Below are 27,480 nucleotides of genomic sequence, written 5' to 3' on the forward strand. Positions count from 1 at the left end.
TTATTAACATTTCTGAACCTTTTATCCTGGCAGGTGATTTTAATTGTATTTTAAAAGGCGAAAGCCGACGCTCCGGTTCCGTGAGTAGAAATTATGACAAAACGTCTGGAATGTTAAGCAATATTATAAATGATTGTAAATTAACTGATGTGTATAAAGAATGTAACAAGGATAGCCCTATAGACGCTGGTTTCACCTGGAGCAATTCTACATGTAGCTCCAGGATAGATTTTGTTTTAGGTTCAGAAAAAATACTGCCAGTGAAATGTGAAGTTTTAACTAATATTCTCTCAGATCACAAGGTTTTATCTTTTAGAGTGAGGATTAATGGAAAGAAGAAATGTGGTAAGAAATCTTGGAAATTGAATGTGTCCCTTTTAAAAGATCCACAAATTTTATCGGATTTTATTGAGTTTTATGTAAAGTGTAGAAAAAGGAAAAACCCCAATATTTCTTTTAGCTCCTGGTGGGATAGAATGAAAATAAGCATTAAAGATTTCTTTATTAAGAAAAGCATACAAAAAGCTAAAGAAAAGTTTGAGATCTATAATTTTCTTAATATCAGGTTACAGACATTGTACAAATTCAAAGACAATGGTCTGGATGTAGGTAATGATATATTGAGTCTTAAAGGAGAAATTTCAAAGTGGTTGGAACAAAAAGGAAAAGAACTGATTTTTCGTTCAAAGGTAAAACACGTAGAAGAGGATGAGACTTGTTCCAGGTATTTTTTTAAGAAAAACAAACAGGCAAAAACAATAATTGATAACATAGATGGAGATAATAATATCAACGTTATATTGGATAAGGTAAATGTCTATTTTAATGATCTTTTTAATGTAAAAACTGTAGACCATGATTTAATACACACTTTCCTGGGGGAGATCAAGTCCACCCTAGATGCTGATGCCCAAAGTTTTTTATCCCAACCTCTATGTGAGGAAGAGATTTTAGAAACCATGAAGAGTTTTAAAAATGGTAAAGTGCCGGGCCCTGATGGTATCCCCATAGAGTTTTATATAAGTTTTTATGATATTTTAAAAGATGATTTGTTTAATTTGTTTTCCGAAGTTTTTAATAATAAGGTTTTACTCAACTCATGGAAGAAAGGTGAGGTATCACTACTATACAAAAAAGGTGACAAAACGGATCTTAAAAACTGGAGGCCGATAACTCTTTTAAATAGTGATTACAAAATTATGGCTAAGATCTGTGCAAATCGGTTGAAAAAGGTGATACATAAAGTAATTCATGCAAATCAGGTATGCGGGGTACCTGGGCGTAGTATCTGGGACAATTTAAACCTGGTGAAAGATTGTATTGAAGATGTAAAAACCAGAAAGACAAAGATGTCAATCCTAGCGGTGGATTTTGAGAAAGCTTTTGATCACGTGTCTCATTTTTATCTTTTTAAAGTTTTAGAAAAAATGGGCATTCCGGGTGGGTTTTTATTGTCTCTTAAAGCTTTTTATAATGATTGTACGAGTAAGATTTTAGTTAATGGTTTTAAAACAAAAGAGGTAGTTTTAAAATCAGGGGTGAAGCAGGGTTGCCCTTTGTCCCCCCTGCTTTTTATATGTGCTATAGAACCCCTTTTATGTACAATACGCCAGGATAAGCAAATATGTGGAGTACCCTTACCCGGAGGGAACGGTCTACAAGTTAAAGTTGTAAGCTATATGGATGATGTAGCAGTGTTTGGATGTGATGTACCTTCAATACAAAAAACGATAAGCCAAATTCAGTCTTTTTGTACAGTTTCCGGTTTTAAAATTAATCTTACTAAATGTAATATTTTAAATGTCGGGGGAATGAGTTTACATGATGTACCAATTGCAGTTACAGATTCCATTACTATTTTAGGTGTTTCTTTTAATGAATCTAATAATGGTTTTAATAGCTGGGATGCGGCAGCACAGAAAATTAATCAGAAAATCTGCATGTGGAATATGAGAAAGCTGTCAATGGAAGGTAAAGTTCTGATTGTAAAAATGGTGATATTACCTATCCTGTTATATCTTAGTTTGGTGTTCTCCCCTCCTACAAATTTGTTGAAACGAATTACAAAAGTATGTTTTACCTTTTTTTGGGGCTCAAAAATGGAGAAACTCAAAAGAGAAATTGTGACAAAGCCAAAGGTTAAAGGTGGGAAAGATTTCCCTGTTTTAGATAAGTTTCTTTTAATACATTTTTTCTGTTTCTGTTTTAAAACCCTTTTTAAAGATAATTACCTTTCCTATTTTATGCGTTTTAACACTGGTTTTCTCATGAGAAGGTTTGGTTGGTTTGAAACGGTTTTATCCTTTCCTTATGCTTTTAACCTACCTGCACATTATGAGATTTTAAAGAAAATTATTCTTGATTTTAATTTGAATAAGAAACAGACAGGGGATCTATGTAACAGCAAGACACTACTCAAACAAATTAGTACTGATGTGACGTTGTGTGATATTGAACGTTATGATGATGACAAAACTGTACACATATGGAAAATGATTAACGCCCCTTATCTTTTTAATGTACAGAAAGACATGTCTTGGAGCTGCGCACACCACTGTCTTCCTTGCCGGGCATTCCAGTACAGAAGAGGTTTTGTGAGGTCTGCCATCTGCCCAAGAGAAGGTTGTCAAGAAGAAGAGACAGTGAAGCATCTTTTATGGACTTGTGCTTTTGCTAAAGAGTTCTGGAGAAGATTAATCCCCCTGCTGGAGAAAATGGTGGACCTCAAGGACTTTAATTTTGCATCAGTGTTATATGGTCTTCTGGAATGCCCAACAATGGACCAAAAAATAATGGCGTGGAAGACAGTGAATTGTGCCAAGATAGCGCTCTGGAATGCTAGAAATATTGCTGTTTTTAAACATGAAATGTTACCAGTAGATGATGTTTTAGCCTTTTGTAAAAGTGAAATGTACATATACTATTTATTGGACAGGAAAAAGAATGTAACATTGGCAGGCAAATGGCTTTTTAACCTATGGAATATTTGAAGTCTTGTAAAATTTGCTGTGATGGAATTTTTATTTTTCTTTGAAGTCCCGAAAGTGTAATGTGGATGTAATGGTTTTATTTCTGTAATTTGTTAAATTTTAAATAAACGGTTTTTATCCCCATGTGGGGGATAGCCAAATTAAAAAAAAAAAAATCTGTTCTTATCAGTTTAATATCTGATACGTCCCCTATCTGGGGACCATATATTAAATGGATTTTTAGAACAGGGAGATGGAAAAAGAGCTTGCTCTGTCCACTCCACGCATTGACCTGGTATTGCAGTATCTCCAGGACCGGTGCACCCCTTCTTTAATGCAGTTTCTAAAATCAGAAAGAATTGAATTCAATGCTTTTTGTTCATTTTGCTTGTTTGTCGGATTTTGGGATGGACTCTTTGGCTTTGCTTTTCTTCTCCTCATTGGATTTTTCATGTTAAAAGTTGCAGAAGCCAGATGACAAGCTCATTTTGGTTCAACTTCAGCAACTGTGCATTGCATTGCCATGTAATGTAATGTAATGCAATGCTATCTATCTAGCTCTCCCTCTATACTTCCTTTTGGATAAACAGACATATTAGGCAAGCATTTTGGAGCTTTCACCTAAATAACTACAGGTGGTGAGATAAGCTGCACAATATAATTGACCTTTCAGTATATTGTTGCACACACACCATCTATTTAGCAAATGCCCTTGTTATCAACAGCAGCCTTTTAAACTCACCTGAGCTAACAGGTATGTGAGCTGGTTACTCTGCTGCGCTTAAAATTTCTTTTTTGGTTTGCTACAATGCCTTTTCTGAAACGTTGTCTCCCTCTGCTGGAACACTGACTTCTTTCATTTAATGCCTGCAGACTATAAAAGAGAAACCAACCCAAAAAGTTTGGTTGATTAGTCTGTGGCATTCTTTTAAACTGTTGCTTATGGCGGTCTCTGTGAGCTTCTCAGTGACATTCAGCCATCCAGGTATCCCGCCTGCAGTAGACGGAATGTGGCAATGGAACGCTGGCTGCACGTGTCATAATAGGCTCTGAGCCTTTATATACCTGCGCACAGCAGCAGCCACCTTCAGTCTGCTGCTGGACAGCCAGCAGCAGCAGCAGCAGGAGAGGTAATTAATCAGCAACCCTCCTGCTAAGGGTAGACAGCTGCTCGTTCCACCCCCCCCCCGCCTTAATTGGTTCTCCTCCCTTCCAACGGTGTTGAGGCGGGTGGGAACAGCCGGGGGTTGAGGGTACTGTGCTAAAAGAGGTGGAGTTATGCAGATCTAAAACGCGTGGATTGCAGCAGCAGCAAGCCGAAAAGTGCAGGCATGTGAGGGATCTAGAGGTTGACAGCATGTCTTCTTAACGGGAGTCCAGGTGGCCATCTCCACAAATGGACTTTTCAGAATCCTTGGGTGGCACCGTAGTCGGAAACCAATTCTGGTTATCGCTTCTCGGCCTTTTGGCTAAGATCAAGTGTAGTATCTGTTCTTATCAGTTTAATATCTGATACGTCCCCTATCTGGGGACCATATATTAAATGGATTTTTAGAACAGGGAGATGGAAAAAGAGCTTGCTCTGTCCACTCCACGCATTGACCTGGTATTGCAGTATCTCCAGGACCGGTGCACCCCTTCTTTAATGCAGTTTCTAAAATCAGAAAGAATTGAATTCAATGCTTTTTGTTCATTTTGCTTGTTTGTCGGATTTTGGGATGGACTCTTTGGCTTTGCATTTCTTCTCCTCATTGGATTTTTCATGTTAAAAGTTGCAGAAGCCAGATGACAAGCTCATTTTGGTTCAACTTCAGCAACTGTGCATTGCATTGCCATGTAATGTAATGTAATGCAATGCTATCTATCTAGCTCTCCCTCTATACTTCCTTTTGGATAAACAGACATATTAGGCAAGCATTTTGGAGCTTTCACCTAAATAACTACAGGTGGTGAGATAAGCTGCACAATATAATTGACCTTTCAGTATATTGTTGCACACACACCATCTATTTAGCAAATGCCCTTGTTATCAACAGCAGCCTTTCAAACTCACCTGAGCTAACAGGTATGTGAGCTGGTTACTCTGCTGCGCTTAAAATTTCTTTTTTGGTTTGCTACAATGCCTTTTCTGAAACGTTGTCTCCCTCTGCTGGAACACTGACTTCTTTCATTTAATGCCTGCAGACTATAAAAGAGAAACCAACCCAAAAAGTTTGGTTGATTAGTCTGTGGCATTCTTTTAAACTGTTGCTTATGGCGGTCTCTGTGAGCTTCTCAGTGACATTCAGCCATCCAGGTATCCCGCCTGCAGTAGACGGAATGTGGCAATGGAACGCTGGCTGCGCGTGTCATAATAGGCTCTGAGCCTTTATATACCTGCGCACAGCAGCAGCCACCTTCAGTCTGCTGCTGGACAGCCAGCAGCAGCAGCAGCAGGAGAGGTAATTAATCAGCAACCCTCCTGCTAAGGGTAGACAGCTGCTCGTTCCACCCCCCCCCCCCCCGCCTTAATTGGTTCTCCTCCCTTCCAACGTTGTTGAGGCGGGTGGGAACAGCCGGGGGTTGAGGGTACTGTGCTAAAAGAGGTGGAGTTATGCAGATCTAAAACGCGTGGATTGCAGCAGCAGCAAGCCGAAAAGTGCAGGCATGTGAGGGATCTAGAGGTTGACAGCATGTCTTCTTAACGGGAGTCCAGGTGGCCATCTCCACAAATGGACTTTTCAGAATCCTTGGGTGGCACCGTAGTCGGAAACCAATTCTGGTTATCGCTTCTCGGCCTTTTGGCTAAGATCAAGTGTAGTATCTGTTCTTATCAGTTTAATATCTGATACGTCCCCTATCTGGGGACCATATATTAAATGGATTTTTAGAACAGGGAGATGGAAAAAGAGCTTGCTCTGTCCACTCCACGCATTGACCTGGTATTGCAGTATCTCCAGGACCGGTGCACCCCTTCTTTAATGCAGTTTCTAAAATCAGAAAGAATTGAATTCAATGCTTTTTGTTCATTTTGCTTGTTTGTCGGATTTTGGGATGGACTCTTTGGCTTTGCTTTTCTTCTCCTCATTGGATTTTTCATGTTAAAAGTTGCAGAAGCCAGATGACAAGCTCATTTTGGTTCAACTTCAGCAACTGTGCATTGCATTGCCATGTAATGTAATGTAATGCAATGCTATCTATCTAGCTCTCCCTCTATACTTCCTTTTGGATAAACAGACATATTAGGCAAGCATTTTGGAGCTTTCACCTAAATAACTACAGGTGGTGAGATAAGCTGCACAATATAATTGACCTTTCAGTATATTGTTGCACACACACCATCTATTTAGCAAATGCCCTTGTTATCAACAGCAGCCTTTTAAACTCACCTGAGCTAACAGGTATGTGAGCTGGTTACTCTGCTGCGCTTAAAATTTCTTTTTTGGTTTGCTACAATGCCTTTTCTGAAACGTTGTCTCCCTCTGCTGGAACACTGACTTCTTTCATTTAATGCCTGCAGACTATAAAAGAGAAACCAACCCAAAAAGTTTGGTTGATTAGTCTGTGGCATTCTTTTAAACTGTTGCTTATGGCGGTCTCTGTGAGCTTCTCAGTGACATTCAGCCATCCAGGTATCCCGCCTGCAGTAGACGGAATGTGGCAATGGAACGCTGGCTGCGCGTGTCATAATAGGCTCTGAGCCTTTATATACCTGCGCACAGCAGCAGCCACCTTCAGTCTGCTGCTGGACAGCCAGCAGCAGCAGCAGCAGGAGAGGTAATTAATCAGCATCCCTCCTGCTAAGGGTAGACAGCTGCTCGTTCCACCCCCCCCCCCGCCTTAATTGGTTCTCCTCCCTTCCAACGGTGTTGAGGCGGGTGGGAACAGCCGGGGGTTGAGGGTACTGTGCTAAAAGAGGTGGAGTTATGCAGATCTAAAACGCGTGGATTGCAGCAGCAGCAAGCCGAAAAGTGCAGGCATGTGAGGGATCTAGAGGTTGACAGCATGTCTTCTTAACGGGAGTCCAGGTGGCCATCTCCACAAATGGACTTTTCAGAATCCTTGGGTGGCACCGTAGTCGGAAACCAATTCTGGTTATCGCTTCTCGGCCTTTTGGCTAAGATCAAGTGTAGTATCTGTTCTTATCAGTTTAATATCTGATACGTCCCCTATCTGGGGACCATATATTAAATGGATTTTTAGAACAGGGAGATGGAAAAAGAGCTTGCTCTGTCCACTCCACGCATTGACCTGGTATTGCAGTATCTCCAGGACCGGTGCACCCCTTCTTTAATGCAGTTTCTAAAATCAGAAAGAATTGAATTCAATGCTTTTTGTTCATTTTGCTTGTTTGTCGGATTTTGGGATGGACTCTTTGGCTTTGCTTTTCTTCTCCTCATTGGATTTTTCATGTTAAAAGTTGCAGAAGCCAGATGACAAGCTCATTTTGGTTCAACTTCAGCAACTGTGCATTGCATTGCCATGTAATGTAATGTAATGCAATGCTATCTATCTAGCTCTCCCTCTATACTTCCTTTTGGATAAACAGACATATTAGGCAAGCATTTTGGAGCTTTCACCTAAATAACTACAGGTGGTGAGATAAGCTGCACAATATAATTGACCTTTCAGTATATTGTTGCACACACACCATCTATTTAGCAAATGCCCTTGTTATCAACAGCAGCCTTTTAAACTCACCTGAGCTAACAGGTATGTGAGCTGGTTACTCTGCTGCGCTTAAAATTTCTTTTTTGGTTTGCTACAATGCCTTTTCTGAAACGTTGTCTCCCTCTGCTGGAACACTGACTTCTTTCATTTAATGCCTGCAGACTATAAAAGAGAAACCAACCCAAAAAGTTTGGTTGATTAGTCTGTGGCATTCTTTTAAACTGTTGCTTATGGCGGTCTCTGTGAGCTTCTCAGTGACATTCAGCCATCCAGGTATCCCGCCTGCAGTAGACGGAATGTGGCAATGGAACGCTGGCTGCGCGTGTCATAATAGGCTCTGAGCCTTTATATACCTGCGCACAGCAGCAGCCACCTTCAGTCTGCTGCTGGACAGCCAGCAGCAGCAGCAGCAGGAGAGGTAATTAATCAGCAACCCTCCTGCTAAGGGTAGACAGCTGCTCGTTCCACCCCCCCCCCCGCCTTAATTGGTTCTCCTCCCTTCCAACGGTGTTGAGGCGGGTGGGAACAGCCGGGGGTTGAGGGTACTGTGCTAAAAGAGGTGGAGTTATGCAGATCTAAAACGCGTGGATTGCAGCAGCAGCAAGCCGAAAAGTGCAGGCATGTGAGGGATCTAGAGGTTGACAGCATGTCTTCTTAACGGGAGTCCAGGTGGCCATCTCCACAAATGGACTTTTCAGAATTCTTGGGTGGCACCGTAGTCGGAAACCAATTCTGGTTATAGCTTCTCGGCCTTTTGGCTAAGATCAAGTGTAGTATCTGTTCTTATCAGTTTAATATCTGATACGTCCCCTATCTGGGGACCATATATTAAATGGATTTTTAGAACAGGGAGATGGAAAAAGAGCTTGCTCTGTCCACTCCACGCATTGACCTGGTATTGCAGTATATCCAGGACCGGTGCACCTCTTCTTTAATGCAGTTTCTAAAATCAGAAAGAATTGAATTCAATGCTTTTTGTTCATTTTGCTTGTTTGTCGGATTTTGGGATGGACTCTTTGGCTTTGCTTTTCTTCTCCTCATTGGATTTTTCATGTTAAAAGTTGCAGAAGCCAGATGACAAGCTCATTTTGGTTCAACTTCAGCAACTGTGCATTGCATTGCCATGTAATGTAATGTAATGCAATGCTATCTATCTAGCTCTCCCTCTATACTTCCTTTTGGATAAACAGACATATTAGGCAAGCATTTTGGAGCTTTCACCTAAATAACTACAGGTGGTGAGATAAGCTGCACAATATAATTGACCTTTCAGTATATTGTTGCACACACACCATCTATTTAGCAAATGCCCTTGTTATCAACAGCAGCCTTTTAAACTCACCTGAGCTAACAGGTATGTGAGCTGGTTACTCTGCTGCGCTTAAAATTTCTTTTTTGGTTTGCTACAATGCCTTTTCTGAAACGTTGTCTCCCTCTGCTGGAACACTGACTTCTTTCATTTAATGCCTGCAGACTATAAAAGAGAAACCAACCCAAAAAGTTTGGTTGATTAGTCTGTGGCATTCTTTTAAACTGTTGCTTATGGCGGTCTCTGTGAGCTTCTCAGTGACATTCAGCCATCCAGGTATCCCGCCTGCAGTAGACGGAATGTGGCAATGGAACGCTGGCTGCGCGTGTCATAATAGGCTCTGAGCCTTTATATACCTGCGCACAGCAGCAGCCACCTTCAGTCTGCTGCTGGACAGCCAGCAGCAGCAGCAGCAGGAGAGGTAATTAATCAGCAACCCTCCTGCTAAGGGTAGATAGCTGCTCGTTCCACCCCCCCCCCGCCTTAATTGGTTCTCCTCCCTTCCAACGGTGTTGAGGCGGGTGGGAACAGCCGGGGGTTGAGGGTACTGTGCTAAAAGAGGTGGAGTTATGCAGATCTAAAACGCGTGGATTGCAGCAGCAGCAAGCCGAAAAGTGCAGGCATGTGAGGGATCTAGAGGTTGACAGCATGTCTTCTTAACGGGAGTCCAGGTGGCCATCTCCACAAATGGACATTTCAGAATCCTTGGGTGGCACCGTAGTCGGAAACCAATTCTGGTTATCGCTTCTCGGCCTTTTGGCTAAGATCAAGTGTAGTATCTGTTCTTATCAGTTTAATATCTGATACGTCCCCTATCTGGGGACCATATATTAAATGGATTTTTAGAACAGGGAGATGGAAAAAGAGCTTGCTCTGTCCACTCCACGCATTGACCTGGTATTGCAGTATCTCCAGGACCGGTGCACCCCTTCTTTAATGCAGTTTCTAAAATCAGAAAGAATTGAATTCAATGCTTTTTGTTCATTTTGCTTGTTTGTCGGATTTTGGGATGGACTCTTTGGCTTTGCTTTTCTTCTCCTCATTGGATTTTTCATGTTAAAAGTTGCAGAAGCCAGATGACAAGCTCATTTTGGTTCAACTTCAGCAACTGTGCATTGCATTGCCATGTAATGTAATGTAATGCAATGCTATCTATCTAGCTCTCCCTCTATACTTCCTTTTGGATAAACAGACATATTAGGCAAGCATTTTGGAGCTTTCACCTAAATAACTACAGGTGGTGAGATAAGCTGCACAATATAATTGACCTTTCAGTATATTGTTGCACACACACCATCTATTTAGCAAATGCCCTTGTTATCAACAGCAGCCTTTTAAACTCACCTGAGCTAACAGGTATGTGAGCTGGTTACTCTGCTGCGCTTAAAATTTCTTTTTTGGTTTGCTACAATGCCTTTTCTGAAACGTTGTCTCCCTCTGCTGGAACACTGACTTCTTTCATTTAATGCCTGCAGACTATAAAAGAGAAACCAACCCAAAAAGTTTGGTTGATTAGTCTGTGGCATTCTTTTAAACTGTTGCTTATGGCGGTCTCTGTGAGCTTCTCAGTGACATTCAGCCATCCAGGTATCCCGCCTGCAGTAGACGGAATGTGGCAATGGAACGCTGGCTGCGCGTGTCATAATAGGCTCTGAGCCTTTATATACCTGCGCACAGCAGCAGCCACCTTCAGTCTGCTGCTGGACAGCCAGCAGCAGCAGCAGCAGGAGAGGTAATTAATCAGCAACCCTCCTGCTAAGGGTAGACAGCTGCTCGTTCCACCCCCCCCCCGCCTTAATTGGTTCTCCTCCCTTCCAACGGTGTTGAGGCGGGTGGGAACAGCCGGGGGTTGAGGGTACTGTGCTAAAAGAGGTGGAGTTATGCAGATCTAAAACGCGTGGATTGCAGCAGCAGCAAGCCGAAAAGTGCAGGCATGTGAGGGATCTAGAGGTTGACAGCATGTCTTCTTAACGGGAGTCCAGGTGGCCATCTCCACAAATGGACTTTTCAGAATTCTTGGGTGGCACCGTAGTCGGAAACCAATTCTGGTTATCGCTTCTCGGCCTTTTGGCTAAGATCAAGTGTAGTATCTGTTCTTATCAGTTTAATATCTGATACGTCCCCTATCTGGGGACCATATATTAAATGGATTTTTAGAACAGGGAGATGGAAAAAGAGCTTGCTCTGTCCACTCCACGCATTGACCTGGTATTGCAGTATCTCCAGGACCGGTGCACCTCTTCTTTAATGCAGTTTCTAAAATCAGAAAGAATTGAATTCAATGCTTTTTGTTCATTTTGCTTGTTTGTCGGATTTTGGGATGGACTCTTTGGCTTTGCTTTTCTTCTCCTCATTGGATTTTTCATGTTAAAAGTTGCAGAAGCCAGATGACAAGCTCATTTTGGTTCAACTTCAGCAACTGTGCATTGCATTGCCATGTAATGTAATGTAATGCAATGCTATCTATCTAGCTCTCCCTCTATACTTCCTTTTGGATAAACAGACATATTAGGCAAGCATTTTGGAGCTTTCACCTAAATAACTACAGGTGGTGAGATAAGCTGCACAATATAATTGACCTTTCAGTATATTGTTGCACACACACCATCTATTTAGCAAATGCCCTTGTTATCAACAGCAGCCTTTTAAACTCACCTGAGCTAACAGGTATGTGAGCTGGTTACTCTGCTGCGCTTAAAATTTCTTTTTTGGTTTGCTACAATGCCTTTTCTGAAACGTTGTCTCCCTCTGCTTGAACACTGACTTCTTTCATTTAATGCCTGCAGACTATAAAAGAGAAACCAACCCAAAAAGTTTGGTTGATTAGTCTGTGGCATTCTTTTAAACTGTTGCTTATGGCGGTCTCTGTGAGCTTCTCAGTGACATTCAGCCATCCAGGTATCCCGCCTGCAGTAGACGGAATGTGGCAATGGAACGCTGGCTGCGCGTGTCATAATAGGCTCTGAGCCTTTATATACCTGCGCACAGCAGCAGCCACCTTCAGTCTGCTGCTGGACAGCCAGCAGCAGCAGCAGCAGGAGAGGTAATTAATCAGCAACCCTCCTGCTAAGGGTAGACAGCTGCTCGTTCCACCCCCCCCCCCGCCTTAATTGGTTCTCCTCCCTTCCAACGGTGTTGAGGCGGGTGGGAACAGCCGGGGGTTGAGGGTACTGTGCTAAAAGAGGTGGAGTTATGCAGATCTAAAACGCGTGGATTGCAGCAGCAGCAAGCCGAAAAGTGCAGGCATGTGAGGGATCTAGAGGTTGACAGCATGTCTTCTTAACGGGAGTCCAGGTGGCCATCTCCACAAATGGACATTTCAGAATCCTTGGGTGGCACCGTAGTCGGAAACCAATTCTGGTTATCGCTTCTCGGCCTTTTGGCTAAGATCAAGTGTAGTATCTGTTCTTATCAGTTTAATATCTGATACGTCCCCTATCTGGGGACCATATATTAAATGGATTTTTAGAACAGGGAGATGGAAAAAGAGCTTGCTCTGTCCACTCCACGCATTGACCTGGTATTGCAGTATCTCCAGGACCGGTGCACCCCTTCTTTAATGCAGTTTCTAAAATCAGAAAGAATTGAATTCAATGCTTTTTGTTCATTTTGCTTGTTTGTCGGATTTTGGGATGGACTCTTTGGCTTTGCTTTTCTTCTCCTCATTGGATTTTTCATGTTAAAAGTTGCAGAAGCCAGATGACAAGCTCATTTTGGTTCAACTTCAGCAACTGTGCATTGCATTGCCATGTAATGTAATGTAATGCAATGCTATCTATCTAGCTCTCCCTCTATACTTCCTTTTGGATAAACAGACATATTAGGCAAGCATTTTGGAGCTTTCACCTAAATAACTACAGGTGGTGAGATAAGCTGCACAATATAATTGACCTTTCAGTATATTGTTGCACACACACCATCTATTTAGCAAATGCCCTTGTTATCAACAGCAGCCTTTTAAACTCACCTGAGCTAACAGGTATGTGAGCTGGTTACTCTGCTGCGCTTAAAATTTCTTTTTTGGTTTGCTACAATGCCTTTTCTGAAACGTTGTCTCCCTCTGCTGGAACACTGACTTCTTTCATTTAATGCCTGCAGACTATAAAAGAGAAACCAACCCAAAAAGTTTGGTTGATTAGTCTGTGGCATTCTTTTAAACTGTTGCTTATGGCGGTCTCTGTGAGCTTCTCAGTGACATTCAGCCATCCAGGTATCCCGCCTGCAGTAGACGGAATGTGGCAATGGAACGCTGGCTGCGCGTGTCATAATAGGCTCTGAGCCTTTATATACCTGCGCACAGCAGCAGCCACCTTCAGTCTGCTGCTGGACAGCCAGCAGCAGCAGCAGCAGGAGAGGTAATTAATCAGCAACCCTCCTGCTAAGGGTAGACAGCTGCTCGTTCCACCCCCCCCCCGCCTTAATTGGTTCTCCTCCCTTCCAACGGTGTTGAGGCGGGTGGGAACAGCCGGGGGTTGAGGGTACTGTGCTAAAAGAGGTGGAGTTATGCAGATCTAAAACGCGTGGATTGCAGCAGCAGCAAGCCGAAAAGTGCAGGCATGTGAGGGATCTAGAGGTTGACAGCATGTCTTCTTAACGGGAGTCCAGATGGCCATCTCCACAAATGGACTTTTCAGAATCCTTGGGTGGCACCGTAGTCGGAAACCAATTCTGGTTATCGCTTCTCGGCCTTTTGGCTAAGATCAAGTGTAGTATCTGTTCTTATCAGTTTAATATCTGATACGTCCCCTATCTGGGGACCATATATTAAATGGATTTTTAGAACAGGGAGATGGAAAAAGAGCTTGCTCTGTCCACTCCACGCATTGACCTGGTATTGCAGTATCTCCAGGACCGGTGCACCCCTTCTTTAATGCAGTTTCTAAAATCAGAAAGAATTGAATTCAATGCTTTTTGTTCATTTTGCTTGTTTGTCGGATTTTGGGATGGACTCTTTGGCTTTGCTTTTCTTCTCCTCATTGGATTTTTCATGTTAAAAGTTGCCGAAGCCAGATGACAAGCTCATTTTGGTTCAACTTCAGCAACTGTGCATTGCATTGCCATGTAATGTAATGTAATGCAATGCTATCTATCTAGCTCTCCCTCTATACTTCCTTTTGGATAAACAGACATATTAGGCAAGCATTTTGGAGCTTTCACCTAAATAACTACAGGTGGTGAGATAAGCTGCACAATATAATTGACCTTTCAGTATATTGTTGCACACACACCATCTATTTAGCAAATGCCCTTGTTATCAACAGCAGCCTTTTAAACTCACCTGAGCTAACAGGTATGTGAGCTGGTTACTCTGCTGCGCTTAAAATTTCTTTTTTGGTTTGCTACAATGCCTTTTCTGAAACGTTGTCTCCCTCTGCTGGAACACTGACTTCTTTCATTTAATGCCTGCAGACTATAAAAGAGAAACCAACCCAAAAAGTTTGGTTGATTAGTCTGTGGCATTCTTTTAAACTGTTGCTTATGGCGGTCTCTGTGAGCTTCTCAGTGACATTCAGCCATCCAGGTATCCCGCCTGCAGTAGACGGAATGTGGCAATGGAACGCTGGCTGCGCGTGTCATAATAGGCTCTGAGCCTTTATATACCTGCGCACAGCAGCAGCCACCTTCAGTCTGCTGCTGGACAGCCAGCAGCAGCAGCAGCAGGAGAGGTAATTAATCAGCAACCCTCCTGCTAAGGGTAGACAGCTGCTCGTTCCACCCCCCCCCCGCCTTAATTGGTTCTCCTCCCTTCCAACGGTGTTGAGGCGGGTGGGAACAGCCGGGGGTTGAGGGTACTGTGCTAAAAGAGGTGGAGTTATGCAGATCTAAAACGCGTGGATTGCAGCAGCAGCAAGCCGAAAAGTGCAGGCATGTGAGGGATCTAGAGGTTGACAGCATGTCTTCTTAACGGGAGTCCAGGTGGCCATCTCCACAAATGGACTTTTCAGAATCCTTGGGTGGCACCGTAGTCGGAAACCAATTCTGGTTATCGCTTCTCGGCCTTTTGGCTAAGATCAAGTGTAGTATCTGTTCTTATCAGTTTAATATCTGATACGTCCCCTATCTGGGGACCATATATTAAATGGATTTTTAGAACAGGGAGATGGAAAAAGAGCTTGCTCTGTCCACTCCACGCATTGACCTGGTATTGCAGTATCTCCAGGACCGGTGCACCCCTTCTTTAATGCAGTTTCTAAAATCAGAAAGAATTGAATTCAATGCTTTTTGTTCATTTTGCTTGTTTGTCGGATTTTGGGATGGACTCTTTGGCTTTGCTTTTCTTCTCCTCATTGGATTTTTCATGTTAAAAGTTGCAGAAGCCAGATGACAAGCTCATTTTGGTTCAACTTCAGCAACTGTGCATTGCATTGCCATGTAATGTAATGTAATGCAATGCTATCTATCTAGCTCTCCCTCTATACTTCCTTTTGGATAAACAGACATATTAGGCAAGCATTTTGGAGCTTTCACCTAAATAACTACAGGTGGTGAGATAAGCTGCACAATATAATTGACCTTTCAGTATATTGTTGCACACACACCATCTATTTAGCAAATGCCCTTGTTATCAACAGCAGCCTTTTAAACTCACCTGAGCTAACAGGTATGTGAGCTGGTTACTCTGCTGCGCTTAAAATTTCTTTTTTGGTTTGCTACAATGCCTTTTCTGAAACGTTGTCTCCCTCTGCTGGAACACTGACTTCTTTCATTTAATGCCTGCAGACTATAAAAGAGAAACCAACCCAAAAAGTTTGGTTGATTAGTCTGTGGCATTCTTTTAAACTGTTGCTTATGGCGGTCTCTGTGAGCTTCTCAGTGACATTCAGCCATCCAGGTATCCCGCCTGCAGTAGACGGAATGTGGCAATGGAACGCTGGCTGCGCGTGTCATAATAGGCTCTGAGCCTTTATATACCTGCGCACAGCAGCAGCCACCTTCAGTCTGCTGCTGGACAGCCAGCAGCAGCAGCAGCAGGAGAGGTAATTAATCAGCAACCCTCCTGCTAAGGGTAGACAGCTGCTCGTTCCACCCCCCCCCCCGCCTTAATTGGTTCTCCTCCCTTCCAACGGTGTTGAGGCGGGTGGGAACAGCCGGGGGTTGAGGGTACTGTGCTAAAAGAGGTGGAGTTATGCAGATCTAAAACGCGTGGATTGCAGCAGCAGCAAGCCGAAAAGTGCAGGCATGTGAGGGATCTAGAGGTTGACAGCATATCTTCTTAACGGGAGTCCAGGTGGCCATCTCCACAAATGGACTTTTCAGAATCCTTGGGTGGCACCGAATTCGGAAACCAATTCTGGTTATCGCTTCTCGGCCTTTTGGCTAAGATCAAGTGTAGTATCTGTTCTTATCAGTTTAATATCTGATACGTCCCCTATCTGGGGACCATATATTAAATGGATTTTTAGAACAGGGAGATGGAAAAAGAGCTTGCTCTGTCCACTCCACGCATTGACCTGGTATTGCAGTATCTCCAGGACCGGTGCACCCCTTCTTTAATGCAGTTTCTAAAATCAGAAAGAATTGAATTCAATGCTTTTTGTTCATTTTGCTTGTTTGTCGGATTTTGGGATGGACTCTTTGGCTTTGCTTTTCTTCTCCTCATTGGATTTTTCATGTTAAAAGTTGCAGAAGCCAGATGACAAGCTCATTTTGGTTCAACTTCAGCAACTGTGCATTGCATTGCCATGTAATGTAATGTAATGCAATGCTATCTATCTAGCTCTCCCTCTATACTTCCTTTTGGATAAACAGACATATTAGGCAAGCATTTTGGAGCTTTCACCTAAATAACTACAGGTGGTGAGATAAGCTGCACAATATAATTGACCTTTCAGTATATTGTTGCACACACACCATCTATTTAGCAAATGCCCTTGTTATCAACAGCAGCCTTTTAAACTCACCTGAGCTAACAGGTATGTGAGCTGGTTACTCTGCTGCGCTTAAAATTTCTTTTTTGGTTTGCTACAATGCCTTTTCTGAAACGTTGTCTCCCTCTGCTGGAACACTGACTTCTTTCATTTAATGCCTGCAGACTATAAAAGAGAAACCAACCCAAAAAGTTTGGTTGATTAGTCTGTGGCATTCTTTTAAACTGTTGCTTATGGCGGTCTCTGTGAGCTTCTCAGTGACATTCAGCCATCCAGGTATCCCGCCTGCAGTAGACGGAATGTGGCAATGGAACGCTGACTGCGCGTGTCATAATAGGCTCTGAGCCTTTATATACCTGCGAACAGCAGCAGCCACCTTCAGTCTGCTGCTGGACAGCCAGCAGCAGCAGCAGCAGGAGAGGTAATTAATCAGCAACCCTCCTGCTAAGGGTAGACAGCTGCTCGTTCCACCCCCCCCCCGCCTTAATTGGTTCTCCTCCCTTCCAACGGTGTTGAGGCGGGTGGGAACAGCCGGGGGTTGAGGGTACTGTGCTAAAAGAGGTGGAGTTATGCAGATCTAAAACGCGTGGATTGCAGCAGCAGCAAGCCGAAAAGTGCAGGCATGTGAGGGATCTAGAGGTTGACAGCATATCTTCTTAACGGGAGTCCAGGTGGCCATCTCCACAAATGGACTTTTCAGAATCCTTGGGTGGCACCGTAGTCGGAAACCAATTCTGGTTATCGCTTCTCGGCCTTTTGGCTAAGATCAAGTGTAGTATCTGTTCTTATCAGTTTAATATCTGATACGTCCCCTATCTGGGGACCATATATTAAATGGATTTTTAGAACAGGGAGATGGAAAAAGAGCTTGCTCTGTCCACTCCACGCATTGACCTGGTATTGCAGTATCTCCAGGACCGGTGCACCCCTTCTTTAATGCAGTTTCTAAAATCAGAAAGAATTGAATTCAATGCTTTTTGTTCATTTTGCTTGTTTGTCGGATTTTGGGATGGACTCTTTGGCTTTGCTTTTCTTCTCCTCATTGGATTTTTCATGTTAAAAGTTGCAGAAGCCAGATGACAAGCTCATTTTGGTTCAACTTCAGCAACTGTGCATTGCATTGCCATGTAATGTAATGTAATGCAATGCTATCTATCTAGCTCTCCCTCTATACTTCCTTTTGGATAAACAGACATATTAGGCAAGCATTTTGGAGCTTTCACCTAAATAACTACAGGTGGTGAGATAAGCTGCACAATATAATTGACCTTTCAGTATATTGTTGCACACACACCATCTATTTAGCAAATGCCCTTGTTATCAACAGCAGCCTTTTAAACTCACCTGAGCTAACAGGTATGTGAGCTGGTTACTCTGCTGCGCTTAAAATTTCTTTTTTGGTTTGCTACAATGCCTTTTCTGAAACGTTGTCTCCCTCTGCTGGAACACTGACTTCTTTCATTTAATGCCTGCAGACTATAAAAGAGAAACCAACCCAAAAAGTTTGGTTGATTAGTCTGTGGCATTCTTTTAAACTGTTGCTTATGGCGGTCTCTGTGAGCTTCTCAGTGACATTCAGCCATCCAGGTATCCCGCCTGCAGTAGACGGAATGTGGCAATGGAACGCTGGCTGCGCATGTCATAATAGGCTCTGAGCCTTTATATACCTGCGCACAGCAGCAGCCACCTTCAGTCTGCTGCTGGACAGCCAGCAGCAGCAGCAGCAGGAGAGGTAATTAATCAGCAACCCTCCTGCTAAGGGTAGACAGCTGCTCGTTCCACCCCCCCCCCGCCTTAATTGGTTCTCCTCCCTTCCAACGGTGTTGAGGCGGGTGGGAACAGCCGGGGGTTGAGGGTACTGTGCTAAAAGAGGTGGAGTTATTCAGATCTAAAACGCGTGGATTGCAGCAGCAGCAAGCCGAAAAGTGCAGGCATGTGAGGGATCTAGAGGTTGACAGCATGTCTTCTTAACGGGAGTCCAGGTGGCCATCTCCACAAATGGACTTTTCAGAATCCTTGGGTGGCACCGTAGTCGGAAACCAATTCTGGTTATCGCTTCTCGGCCTTTTGGCTAAGATCAAGTGTAGTATCTGTTCTTATCAGTTTAATATCTGATACGTCCCCTATCTGGGGACCATATATTAAATGGATTTTTAGAACAGGGAGATGGAAAAAGAGCTTGCTCTGTCCACTCCACGCATTGACCTGGTATTGCAGTATCTCCAGGACCGGTGCACCCCTTCTTTAATGCAGTTTCTAAAATCAGAAAGAATTGAATTCAATGCTTTTTGTTCATTTTGCTTGTTTGTCGGATTTTGGGATGGACTCTTTGGCTTTGCTTTTCTTCTCCTCATTGGATTTTTCATGTTAAAAGTTGCAGAAGCCAGATGACAAGCTCATTTTGGTTCAACTTCAGCAACTGTGCATTGCATTGCCATGTAATGTAATGTAATGCAATGCTATCTATCTAGCTCTCCCTCTATACTTCCTTTTGGATAAACAGACATATTAGGCAAGCATTTTGGAGCTTTCACCTAAATAACTACAGGTGGTGAGATAAGCTGCACAATATAATTGACCTTTCAGTATATTGTTGCACACACACCATCTATTTAGCAAATGCCCTTGTTATCAACAGCAGCCTTTTAAACTCACCTGAGCTAACAGGTATGTGAGCTGGTTACTCTGCTGCGCTTAAAATTTCTTTTTTGGTTTGCTACAATGCCTTTTCTGAAACGTTGTCTCCCTCTGCTGGAACACTGACTTCTTTCATTTAATGCCTGCAGACTATAAAAGAGAAACCAACCCAAAAAGTTTGGTTGATTAGTCTGTGGCATTCTTTTAAACTGTTGCTTATGGCGGTCTCTGTGAGCTTCTCAGTGACATTCAGCCATCCAGGTATCCCGCCTGCAGTAGACGGAATGTGGCAATGGAACGCTGGCTGCGCGTGTCATAATAGGCTCTGAGCCTTTATATACCTGCGCACAGCAGCAGCCACCTTCAGTCTGCTGCTGGACAGCCAGCAGCAGCAGCAGCAGGAGAGGTAATTAATCAGCAACCCTCCTGCTAAGGGTAGACAGCTGCTCGTTCCACCCCCCCCCCCCCCCCCGCCTTAATTGGTTCTCCTCCCTTCCAACGGTGTTGAGGCGGGTGGGAACAGCCGGGGGTTGAGGGTACTGTGCTAAAAGAGGTGGAGTTATGCAGATCTAAAACGCGTGGATTGCAGCAGCAGCAAGCCGAAAAGTGCAGGCATGTGAGGGATCTAGAGGTTGACAGCATGTCTTCTTAACGGGAGTCCAGGTGGCCATCTCCACAAATGGACTTTTCAGAATCCTTGGGTGGCACCGTAGTCGGAAACCAATTCTGGTTATCGCTTCTCGGCCTTTTGGCTAAGATCAAGTGTAGTATCTGTTCTTATCAGTTTAATATCTGATACGTCCCCTATCTGGGGACCATATATTAAATGGATTTTTAGAACAGGGAGATGGAAAAAGAGCTTGCTCTGTCCACTCCACGCATTGACCTGGTATTGCAGTATCTCCAGGACCGGTGCACCCCTTCTTTAATGCAGTTTCTAAAATCAGAAAGAATTGAATTCAATGCTTTTTGTTCATTTTGCTTGTTTGTCGGATTTTGGGATGGACTCTTTGGCTTTGCTTTTCTTCTCCTCATTGGATTTTTCATGTTAAAAGTTGCAGAAGCCAGATGACAAGCTCATTTTGGTTCAACTTCAGCAACTGTGCATTGCATTGCCATGTAATGTAATGTAATGCAATGCTATCTATCTAGCTCTCCCTCTATACTTCCTTTTGGATAAACAGACATATTAGGCAAGCATTTTGGAGCTTTCACCTAAATAACTACAGGTGGTGAGATAAGCTGCACAATATAATTGACCTTTCAGTATATTGTTGCACACACACCATCTATTTAGCAAATGCCCTTGTTATCAACAGCAGCCTTTTAAACTCACCTGAGCTAACAGGTATGTGAGCTGGTTACTCTGCTGCGCTTAAAATTTCTTTTTTGGTTTGCTACAATGCCTTTTCTGAAACGTTGTCTCCCTCTGCTGGAACACTGACTTCTTTCATTTAATGCCTGCAGACTATAAAAGAGAAACCAACCCAAAAAGTTTGGTTGATTAGTCTGTGGCATTCTTTTAAACTGTTGCTTATGGCGGTCTCTGTGAGCTTCTCAGTGACATTCAGCCATCCAGGTATCCCGCCTGCAGTAGACGGAATGTGGCAATGGAACGCTGGCTGCGCGTGTCATAATAGGCTCTGAGCCTTTATATACCTGCGCACAGCAGCAGCCACCTTCAGTCTGCTGCTGGACAGCCAGCAGCAGCAGCAGCAGGAGAGGTAATTAATCAGCAACCCTCCTGCTAAGGGTAGACAGCTGCTCGTTCCACCCCCCCCCCCGCCTTAATTGGTTCTCCTCCCTTCCAACGGTGTTGAGGCGGGTGGGAACAGCCGGGGGTTGAGGGTACTGTGCTAAAAGAGGTGGAGTTATGCAGATCTAAAACGCGTGGATTGCAGCAGCAGCAAGCCGAAAAGTGCAGGCATGTGAGGGATCTAGAGGTTGACAGCATGTCTTCTTAACGGGAGTCCAGGTGGCCATCTCCACAAATGGACTTTTCAGAATCCTTGGGTGGCACCGTAGTCGGAAACCAATTCTGGTTATCGCTTCTCGGCCTTTTGGCTAAGATCAAGTGTAGTATCTGTTCTTATCAGTTTAATATCTGATACGTCCCCTATCTGGGGACCATATATTAAATGGATTTTTAGAACAGGGAGATGGAAAAAGAGCTTGCTCTGTCCACTCCACGCATTGACCTGGTATTGCAGTATCTCCAGGACCGGTGCACCCCTTCTTTAATGCAGTTTCTAAAATCAGAAAGAATTGAATTCAATGCTTTTTGTTCATTTTGCTTGTTTGTCGGATTTTGGGATGGACTCTTTGGCTTTGCTTTTCTTCTCCTCATTGGATTTTTCATGTTAAAAGTTGCAGAAGCCAGATGACAAGCTCATTTTGGTTCAACTTCAGCAACTGTGCATTGCATTGCCATGTAATGTAATGTAATGCAATGCTATCTATCTAGCTCTCCCTCTATACTTCCTTTTGGATAAACAGACATATTAGGCAAGCATTTTGGAGCTTTCACCTAAATAACTACAGGTGGTGAGATAAGCTGCACAATATAATTGACCTTTCAGTATATTGTTGCACACACACCATCTATTTAGCAAATGCCCTTGTTATCAACAGCAGCCTTTTAAACTCACCTGAGCTAACAGGTATGTGAGCTGGTTACTCTGCTGCGCTTAAAATTTCTTTTTTGGTTTGCTACAATGCCTTTTCTGAAACGTTGTCTCCCTCTGCTGGAACACTGACTTCTTTCATTTAATGCCTGCAGACTATAAAAGAGAAACCAACCCAAAAAGTTTGGTTGATTAGTCTGTGGCATTCTTTTAAACTGTTGCTTATGGCGGTCTCTGTGAGCTTCTCAGTCACATTCAGCCATCCAGGTATCCCGCCTGCAGTAGACGGAATGTGGCAATGGAACGCTGGCTGCGCGTGTCATAATAGGCTCTGAGCCTTTATATACCTGCGCACAGCAGCAGCCACCTTCAGTCTGCTGCTGGACAGCCAGCAGCAGCAGCAGGAGAGGTAATTAATCAGCAACCCTCCTGCTAAGGGTAGACAGCTGCTCGTTCCACCCCCCCCCGCCTTAATTGGTTCTCCTCCCTTCCAACGGTGTTGAGGCGGGTGGGGACAGCCGGGGGTTGAGGGTACTGTGCTAAAAGAGGTGGAGTTATGCAGATCTAAAACGCGTGGATTGCAGCAGCAGCAAGCCGAAAAGTGCAGGCATGTGAGGGATCTAGAGGTTGACAGCATGTCTTCTTAACGGGAGTCCAGGTGGCCATCTCCACAAATGGACTTTTCAGAATCCTTGGGTGGCACCGTAGTCGGAAACCAATTCTGGTTATCGCTTCTCGGCCTTTTGGCTAAGATCAAGTGTAGTATCTGTTCTTATCAGTTTAATATCTGATACGTCCCCTATCTGGGGACCATATATTAAATGGATTTTTAGAACAGGGAGATGGAAAAAGAGCTTGCTCTGTCCACTCCACGCATTGACCTGGTATTGCAGTATCTCCAGGACCGGTGCACCCCTTCTTTAATGCAGTTTCTAAAATCAGAAAGAATTGAATTCAATGCTTTTTGTTCATTTTGCTTGTTTGTCGGATTTTGGGATGGACTCTTTGGCTTTGCTTTTCTTCTCCTCATTGGATTTTTCATGTTAAAAGTTGCAGAAGCCAGATGACAAGCTCATTTTGGTTCAACTTCAGCAACTGTGCATTGCATTGCCATGTAATGTAATGTAATGCAATGCTATCTATCTAGCTCTCCCTCTATACTTCCTTTTGGATAAACAGACATATTAGGCAAGCATTTTGGAGCTTTCACCTAAATAACTACAGGTGGTGAGATAAGCTGCACAATATAATTGACCTTTCAGTATATTGTTGCACACACACCATCTATTTAGCAAATGCCCTTGTTATCAACAGCAGCCTTTTAAACTCACCTGAGCTAACAGGTATGTGAGCTGGTTACTCTGCTGCGCTTAAAATTTCTTTTTTGGTTTGCTACAATGCCTTTTCTGAAACGTTGTCTCCCTCTGCTGGAACACTGACTTCTTTCATTTAATGCCTGCAGACTATAAAAGAGAAACCAACCCAAAAAGTTTGGTTGATTAGTCTGTGGCATTCTTTTAAACTGTTGCTTATGGCGGTCTCTGTGAGCTTCTCAGTGACATTCAGCCATCCAGGTATCCCGCCTGCAGTAGACGGAATGTGGCAATGGAACGCTGGCTGCGCGTGTCATAATAGGCTCTGAGCCTTTATATACCTGCGCACAGCAGCAGCCACCTTCAGTCTGCTGCTGGACAGCCAGCAGCAGCAGCAGCAGGAGAGGTAATTATTCAGCAACCCTCCTGCTAAGGGTAGACAGCTGCTCGTTCCACCCCCCCCCCGCCTTAATTGGTTCTCCTCCCTTCCAACGGTGTTGAGGCGGGTGGGAACAGCCGGGGGTTGAGGGTACTGTGCTAAAAGAGGTGGAGTTATGCAGATCTAAAACGCGTGGATTGCAGCAGCAGCAAGCCGAAAAGTGCAGGCATGTGAGGGATCTAGAGGTTGACAGCATGTCTTCTTAACGGGAGTCCAGGTGGCCATCTCCACAAATGGACTTTTCAGAATCCTTGGGTGGCACCGTAGTCGGAAACCAATTCTGGTTATCGCTTCTCGGCCTTTTGGCTAAGATCAAGTGTAGTATCTGTTCTTATCAGTTTAATATCTGATACGTCCCCTATCTGGGGACCATATATTAAATGGATTTTTAGAACAGGGAGATGGAAAAAGAGCTTGCTCTGTCCACTCCACGCATTGACCTGGTATTGCAGTATCTCCAGGACCGGTGCACCCCTTCTTTAATGCAGTTTCTAAAATCAGAAAGAATTGAATTCAATGCTTTTTGTTCATTTTGCTTGTTTGTCGGATTTTGGGATGGACTCTTTGGCTTTGCTTTTCTTCTCCTCATTGGATTTTTCATGTTAAAAGTTGCAGAAGCCAGATGACAAGCTCATTTTGGTTCAACTTCAGCAACTGTGCATTGCATTGCCATGTAATGTAATGTAATGCAATGCTATCTATCTAGCTCTCCCTCTATACTTCCTTTTGGATAAACAGACATATTAGGCAAGCATTTTGGAGCTTTCACCTAAATAACTACAGGTGGTGAGATAAGCTGCACAATATAATTGACCTTTCAGTATATTGTTGCACACACACCATCTATTTAGCAAATGCCCTTGTTATCAACAGCAGCCTTTTAAACTCACCTGAGCTAACAGGTATGTGAGCTGGTTACTCTGCTGCGCTTAAAATTTCTTTTTTGGTTTGCTACAATGCCTTTTCTGAAACGTTGTCTCCCTCTGCTGGAACACTGACTTCTTTCATTTAATGCCTGCAGACTATAAAAGAGAAACCAACCCAAAAAGTTTGGTTGATTAGTCTGTGGCATTCTTTTAAACTGTTGCTTATGGCGGTCTCTGTGAGCTTCTCAGTCACATTCAGCCATCCAGGTATCCCGCCTGCAGTAGACGGAATGTGGCAATGGAACGCTGGCTGCGCGTGTCATAATAGGCTCTGAGCCTTTATATACCTGCGCACAGCAGCAGCCACCTTCAGTCTGCTGCTGGACAGCCAGCAGCAGCAGCAGCAGGAGAGGTAATTAATCAGCAACCCTCCTGCTAAGGGTAGACAGCTGCTCGTTCCACCCCCCCCCGCCTTAATTGGTTCTCCTCCCTTCCAACGGTGTTGAGGCGGGTGGGGACAGCCGGGGGTTGAGGGTACTGTGCTAAAAGAGGTGGAGTTATGCAGATCTAAAACGCGTGGATTGCAGCAGCAGCAAGCCGAAAAGTGCAGGCATGTGAGGGATCTAGAGGTTGACAGCATGTCTTCTTAACGGGAGTCCAGGTGGCCATCTCCACAAATGGACTTTTCAGAATCCTTGGGTGGCACCGTAGTCGGAAACCAATTCTGGTTATCGCTTCTCGGCCTTTTGGCTAAGATCAAGTGTAGTATCTGTTCTTATCAGTTTAATATCTGATACGTCCCCTATCTGGGGACCATATATTAAATGGATTTTTAGAACAGGGAGATGGAAAAAGAGCTTGCTCTGTCCACTCCACGCATTGACCTGGTATTGCAGTATCTCCAGGACCGGTGCACCCCTTCTTTAATGCAGTTTCTAAAATCAGAAAGAATTGAATTCAATGCTTTTTGTTCATTTTGCTTGTTTGTCGGATTTTGGGATGGACTCTTTGGCTTTGCTTTTCTTCTCCTCATTGGATTTTTCATGTTAAAAGTTGCAGAAGCCAGATGACAAGCTCATTTTGGTTCAACTTCAGCAACTGTGCATTGCATTGCCATGTAATGTAATGTAATGCAATGCTATCTATCTAGCTCTCCCTCTATACTTCCTTTTGGATAAACAGACATATTAGGCAAGCATTTTGGAGCTTTCACCTAAATAACTACAGGTGGTGAGATAAGCTGCACAATATAATTGACCTTTCAGTATATTGTTGCACACACACCATCTATTTAGCAAATGCCCTTGTTATCAACAGCAGCCTTTTAAACTCACCTGAGCTAACAGGTATGTGAGCTGGTTACTCTGCTGCACTTAAAATTTCTTTTTTGGTTTGCTACAATGCCTTTTCTGAAACGTTGTCTCCCTCTGCTGGAACACTGACTTCTTTCATTTAATGCCTGCAGACTATAAAAGAGAAACCAACCCAAAAAGTTTGGTTGATTAGTCTGTGGCATTCTTTTAAACTGTTGCTTATGGCGGTCTCTGTGAGCTTCTCAGTGACATTCAGCCATCCAGGTATCCCGCCTGCAGTAGACGGAATGTGGCAATGGAACGCTGGCTGCGCGTGTCATAATAGGCTCTGAGCCTTTATATACCTGCGCACAGCAGCAGCCACCTTCAGTCTGCTGCTGGACAGCCAGCAGCAGCAGCAGCAGGAGAGGTAATTAATCAGCAACCCTCCTGCTAAGGGTAGACAGCTGCTCGTTCCACCCCCCCCCCGCCTTAATTGGTTCTCCTCCCTTCCAACGGTGTTGAGGCGGGTGGGAACAGCCGGGGGTTGAGGGTACTGTGCTAAAAGAGGTGGAGTTATGCAGATCTAAAACGCGTGGATTGCAGCAGCAGCAAGCCGAAAAGTGCAGGCATGTGAGGGATCTAGAGGTTGACAGCATATCTTCTTAACGGGAGTCCAGGTGGCCATCTCCACAAATGGACTTTTCAGAATCCTTGGGTGGCACCGTAGTCGGAAACCAATTCTGGTTATCGCTTCTCGGCCTTTTGGCTAAGATCAAGTGTAGTATCTGTTCTTATCAGTTTAATATCTGATACGTCCCCTATCTGGGGACCATATATTAAATGGATTTTTAGAACAGGGAGATGGAAAAAGAGCTTGCTCTGTCCACTCCACGCATTGACCTGGTATTGCAGTATCTCCAGGACCGGTGCACCCCTTCTTTAATGCAGTTTCTAAAATCAGAAAGAATTGAATTCAATGCTTTTTGTTCATTTTGCTTGTTTGTCGGATTTTGGGATGGACTCTTTGGCTTTGCTTTTCTTCTCCTCATTGGATTTTTCATGTTAAAAGTTGCAGAAGCCAGATGACAAGCTCATTTTGGTTCAACTTCAGCAACTGTGCATTGCATTGCCATGTAATGTAATGTAATGCAATGCTATCTATCTAGCTCTCCCTCTATACTTCCTTTTGGATAAACAGACATATTAGGCAAGCATTTTGGAGCTTTCACCTAAATAACTACAGGTGGTGAGATAAGCTGCACAATATAATTGACCTTTCAGTATATTGTTGCACACACACCATCTATTTAGCAAATGCCCTTGTTATCAACAGCAGCCTTTTAAACTCACCTGAGCTAACAGGTATGTGAGCTGGTTACTCTGCTGCGCTTAAAATTTCTTTTTTGGTTTGCTACAATGCCTTTTCTGAAACGTTGTCTCCCTCTGCTGGAACACTGACTTCTTTCATTTAATGCCTGCAGACTATAAAAGAGAAACCAACCCAAAAAGT

General features: G+C 43.7%; 18 non-coding genes and 1 pseudogene across 18 annotated transcripts; all 19 read left to right on the forward strand.

The window, feature by feature from the left end:
• Nucleotides 1-3,097: 3,097 nt before the first annotated feature.
• On the forward strand, nucleotides 3,098-3,298 carry LOC141232520 (U2 spliceosomal RNA; annotated as a pseudogene).
• A 1,120-nt stretch (nucleotides 3,299-4,418) lies between these two features.
• LOC141233024 (U2 spliceosomal RNA) lies at nucleotides 4,419-4,609 on the forward strand. The gene has a single exon (XR_012299191.1). It is a non-coding gene; the product is annotated as a U2 spliceosomal RNA (small nuclear RNA).
• Nucleotides 4,610-5,733: 1,124 nt separating this feature from the next.
• Nucleotides 5,734-5,924, forward strand: LOC141233025 (U2 spliceosomal RNA). The gene has a single exon (XR_012299192.1). It is a non-coding gene; the product is annotated as a U2 spliceosomal RNA (small nuclear RNA).
• A 1,121-nt stretch (nucleotides 5,925-7,045) lies between these two features.
• Nucleotides 7,046-7,236, forward strand: LOC141233026 (U2 spliceosomal RNA). The gene has a single exon (XR_012299193.1). It is a non-coding gene; the product is annotated as a U2 spliceosomal RNA (small nuclear RNA).
• Nucleotides 7,237-8,357: 1,121 nt separating this feature from the next.
• On the forward strand, nucleotides 8,358-8,548 carry LOC141233087 (U2 spliceosomal RNA). Its single transcript, XR_012299252.1, has one exon. It is a non-coding gene; the product is annotated as a U2 spliceosomal RNA (small nuclear RNA).
• A 1,120-nt stretch (nucleotides 8,549-9,668) lies between these two features.
• On the forward strand, nucleotides 9,669-9,859 carry LOC141233027 (U2 spliceosomal RNA). Its single transcript, XR_012299194.1, has one exon. It is a non-coding gene; the product is annotated as a U2 spliceosomal RNA (small nuclear RNA).
• Nucleotides 9,860-10,979: 1,120 nt separating this feature from the next.
• On the forward strand, nucleotides 10,980-11,170 carry LOC141233064 (U2 spliceosomal RNA). Its single transcript, XR_012299229.1, has one exon. It is a non-coding gene; the product is annotated as a U2 spliceosomal RNA (small nuclear RNA).
• A 1,121-nt stretch (nucleotides 11,171-12,291) lies between these two features.
• LOC141233028 (U2 spliceosomal RNA) lies at nucleotides 12,292-12,482 on the forward strand. The gene has a single exon (XR_012299195.1). It is a non-coding gene; the product is annotated as a U2 spliceosomal RNA (small nuclear RNA).
• Nucleotides 12,483-13,602: 1,120 nt separating this feature from the next.
• LOC141233029 (U2 spliceosomal RNA) lies at nucleotides 13,603-13,793 on the forward strand. Its single transcript, XR_012299196.1, has one exon. It is a non-coding gene; the product is annotated as a U2 spliceosomal RNA (small nuclear RNA).
• Nucleotides 13,794-14,913: 1,120 nt separating this feature from the next.
• LOC141233030 (U2 spliceosomal RNA) lies at nucleotides 14,914-15,104 on the forward strand. Its single transcript, XR_012299197.1, has one exon. It is a non-coding gene; the product is annotated as a U2 spliceosomal RNA (small nuclear RNA).
• Nucleotides 15,105-16,225: 1,121 nt separating this feature from the next.
• Nucleotides 16,226-16,416, forward strand: LOC141233031 (U2 spliceosomal RNA). The gene has a single exon (XR_012299198.1). It is a non-coding gene; the product is annotated as a U2 spliceosomal RNA (small nuclear RNA).
• A 1,120-nt stretch (nucleotides 16,417-17,536) lies between these two features.
• Nucleotides 17,537-17,727, forward strand: LOC141233033 (U2 spliceosomal RNA). Its single transcript, XR_012299200.1, has one exon. It is a non-coding gene; the product is annotated as a U2 spliceosomal RNA (small nuclear RNA).
• A 1,120-nt stretch (nucleotides 17,728-18,847) lies between these two features.
• LOC141233034 (U2 spliceosomal RNA) lies at nucleotides 18,848-19,038 on the forward strand. The gene has a single exon (XR_012299201.1). It is a non-coding gene; the product is annotated as a U2 spliceosomal RNA (small nuclear RNA).
• A 1,127-nt stretch (nucleotides 19,039-20,165) lies between these two features.
• Nucleotides 20,166-20,356, forward strand: LOC141233035 (U2 spliceosomal RNA). Its single transcript, XR_012299202.1, has one exon. It is a non-coding gene; the product is annotated as a U2 spliceosomal RNA (small nuclear RNA).
• Nucleotides 20,357-21,477: 1,121 nt separating this feature from the next.
• LOC141233036 (U2 spliceosomal RNA) lies at nucleotides 21,478-21,668 on the forward strand. The gene has a single exon (XR_012299203.1). It is a non-coding gene; the product is annotated as a U2 spliceosomal RNA (small nuclear RNA).
• Nucleotides 21,669-22,784: 1,116 nt separating this feature from the next.
• Nucleotides 22,785-22,975, forward strand: LOC141233038 (U2 spliceosomal RNA). The gene has a single exon (XR_012299204.1). It is a non-coding gene; the product is annotated as a U2 spliceosomal RNA (small nuclear RNA).
• A 1,120-nt stretch (nucleotides 22,976-24,095) lies between these two features.
• On the forward strand, nucleotides 24,096-24,286 carry LOC141233039 (U2 spliceosomal RNA). Its single transcript, XR_012299205.1, has one exon. It is a non-coding gene; the product is annotated as a U2 spliceosomal RNA (small nuclear RNA).
• Nucleotides 24,287-25,405: 1,119 nt separating this feature from the next.
• Nucleotides 25,406-25,596, forward strand: LOC141233040 (U2 spliceosomal RNA). The gene has a single exon (XR_012299206.1). It is a non-coding gene; the product is annotated as a U2 spliceosomal RNA (small nuclear RNA).
• Nucleotides 25,597-26,716: 1,120 nt separating this feature from the next.
• Nucleotides 26,717-26,907, forward strand: LOC141233041 (U2 spliceosomal RNA). The gene has a single exon (XR_012299207.1). It is a non-coding gene; the product is annotated as a U2 spliceosomal RNA (small nuclear RNA).
• The last annotated feature ends 573 nt before the right edge of the window (nucleotides 26,908-27,480 follow it).

Source organism: Phyllobates terribilis, unplaced genomic scaffold (genome assembly GCF_046119375.1).
Source record: "Phyllobates terribilis strain yellow unplaced genomic scaffold, ASM4611937v1 Scaffold_540__1_contigs__length_1147954, whole genome shotgun sequence".
NCBI lineage: Eukaryota > Metazoa > Chordata > Amphibia > Anura > Dendrobatidae > Phyllobates > Phyllobates terribilis.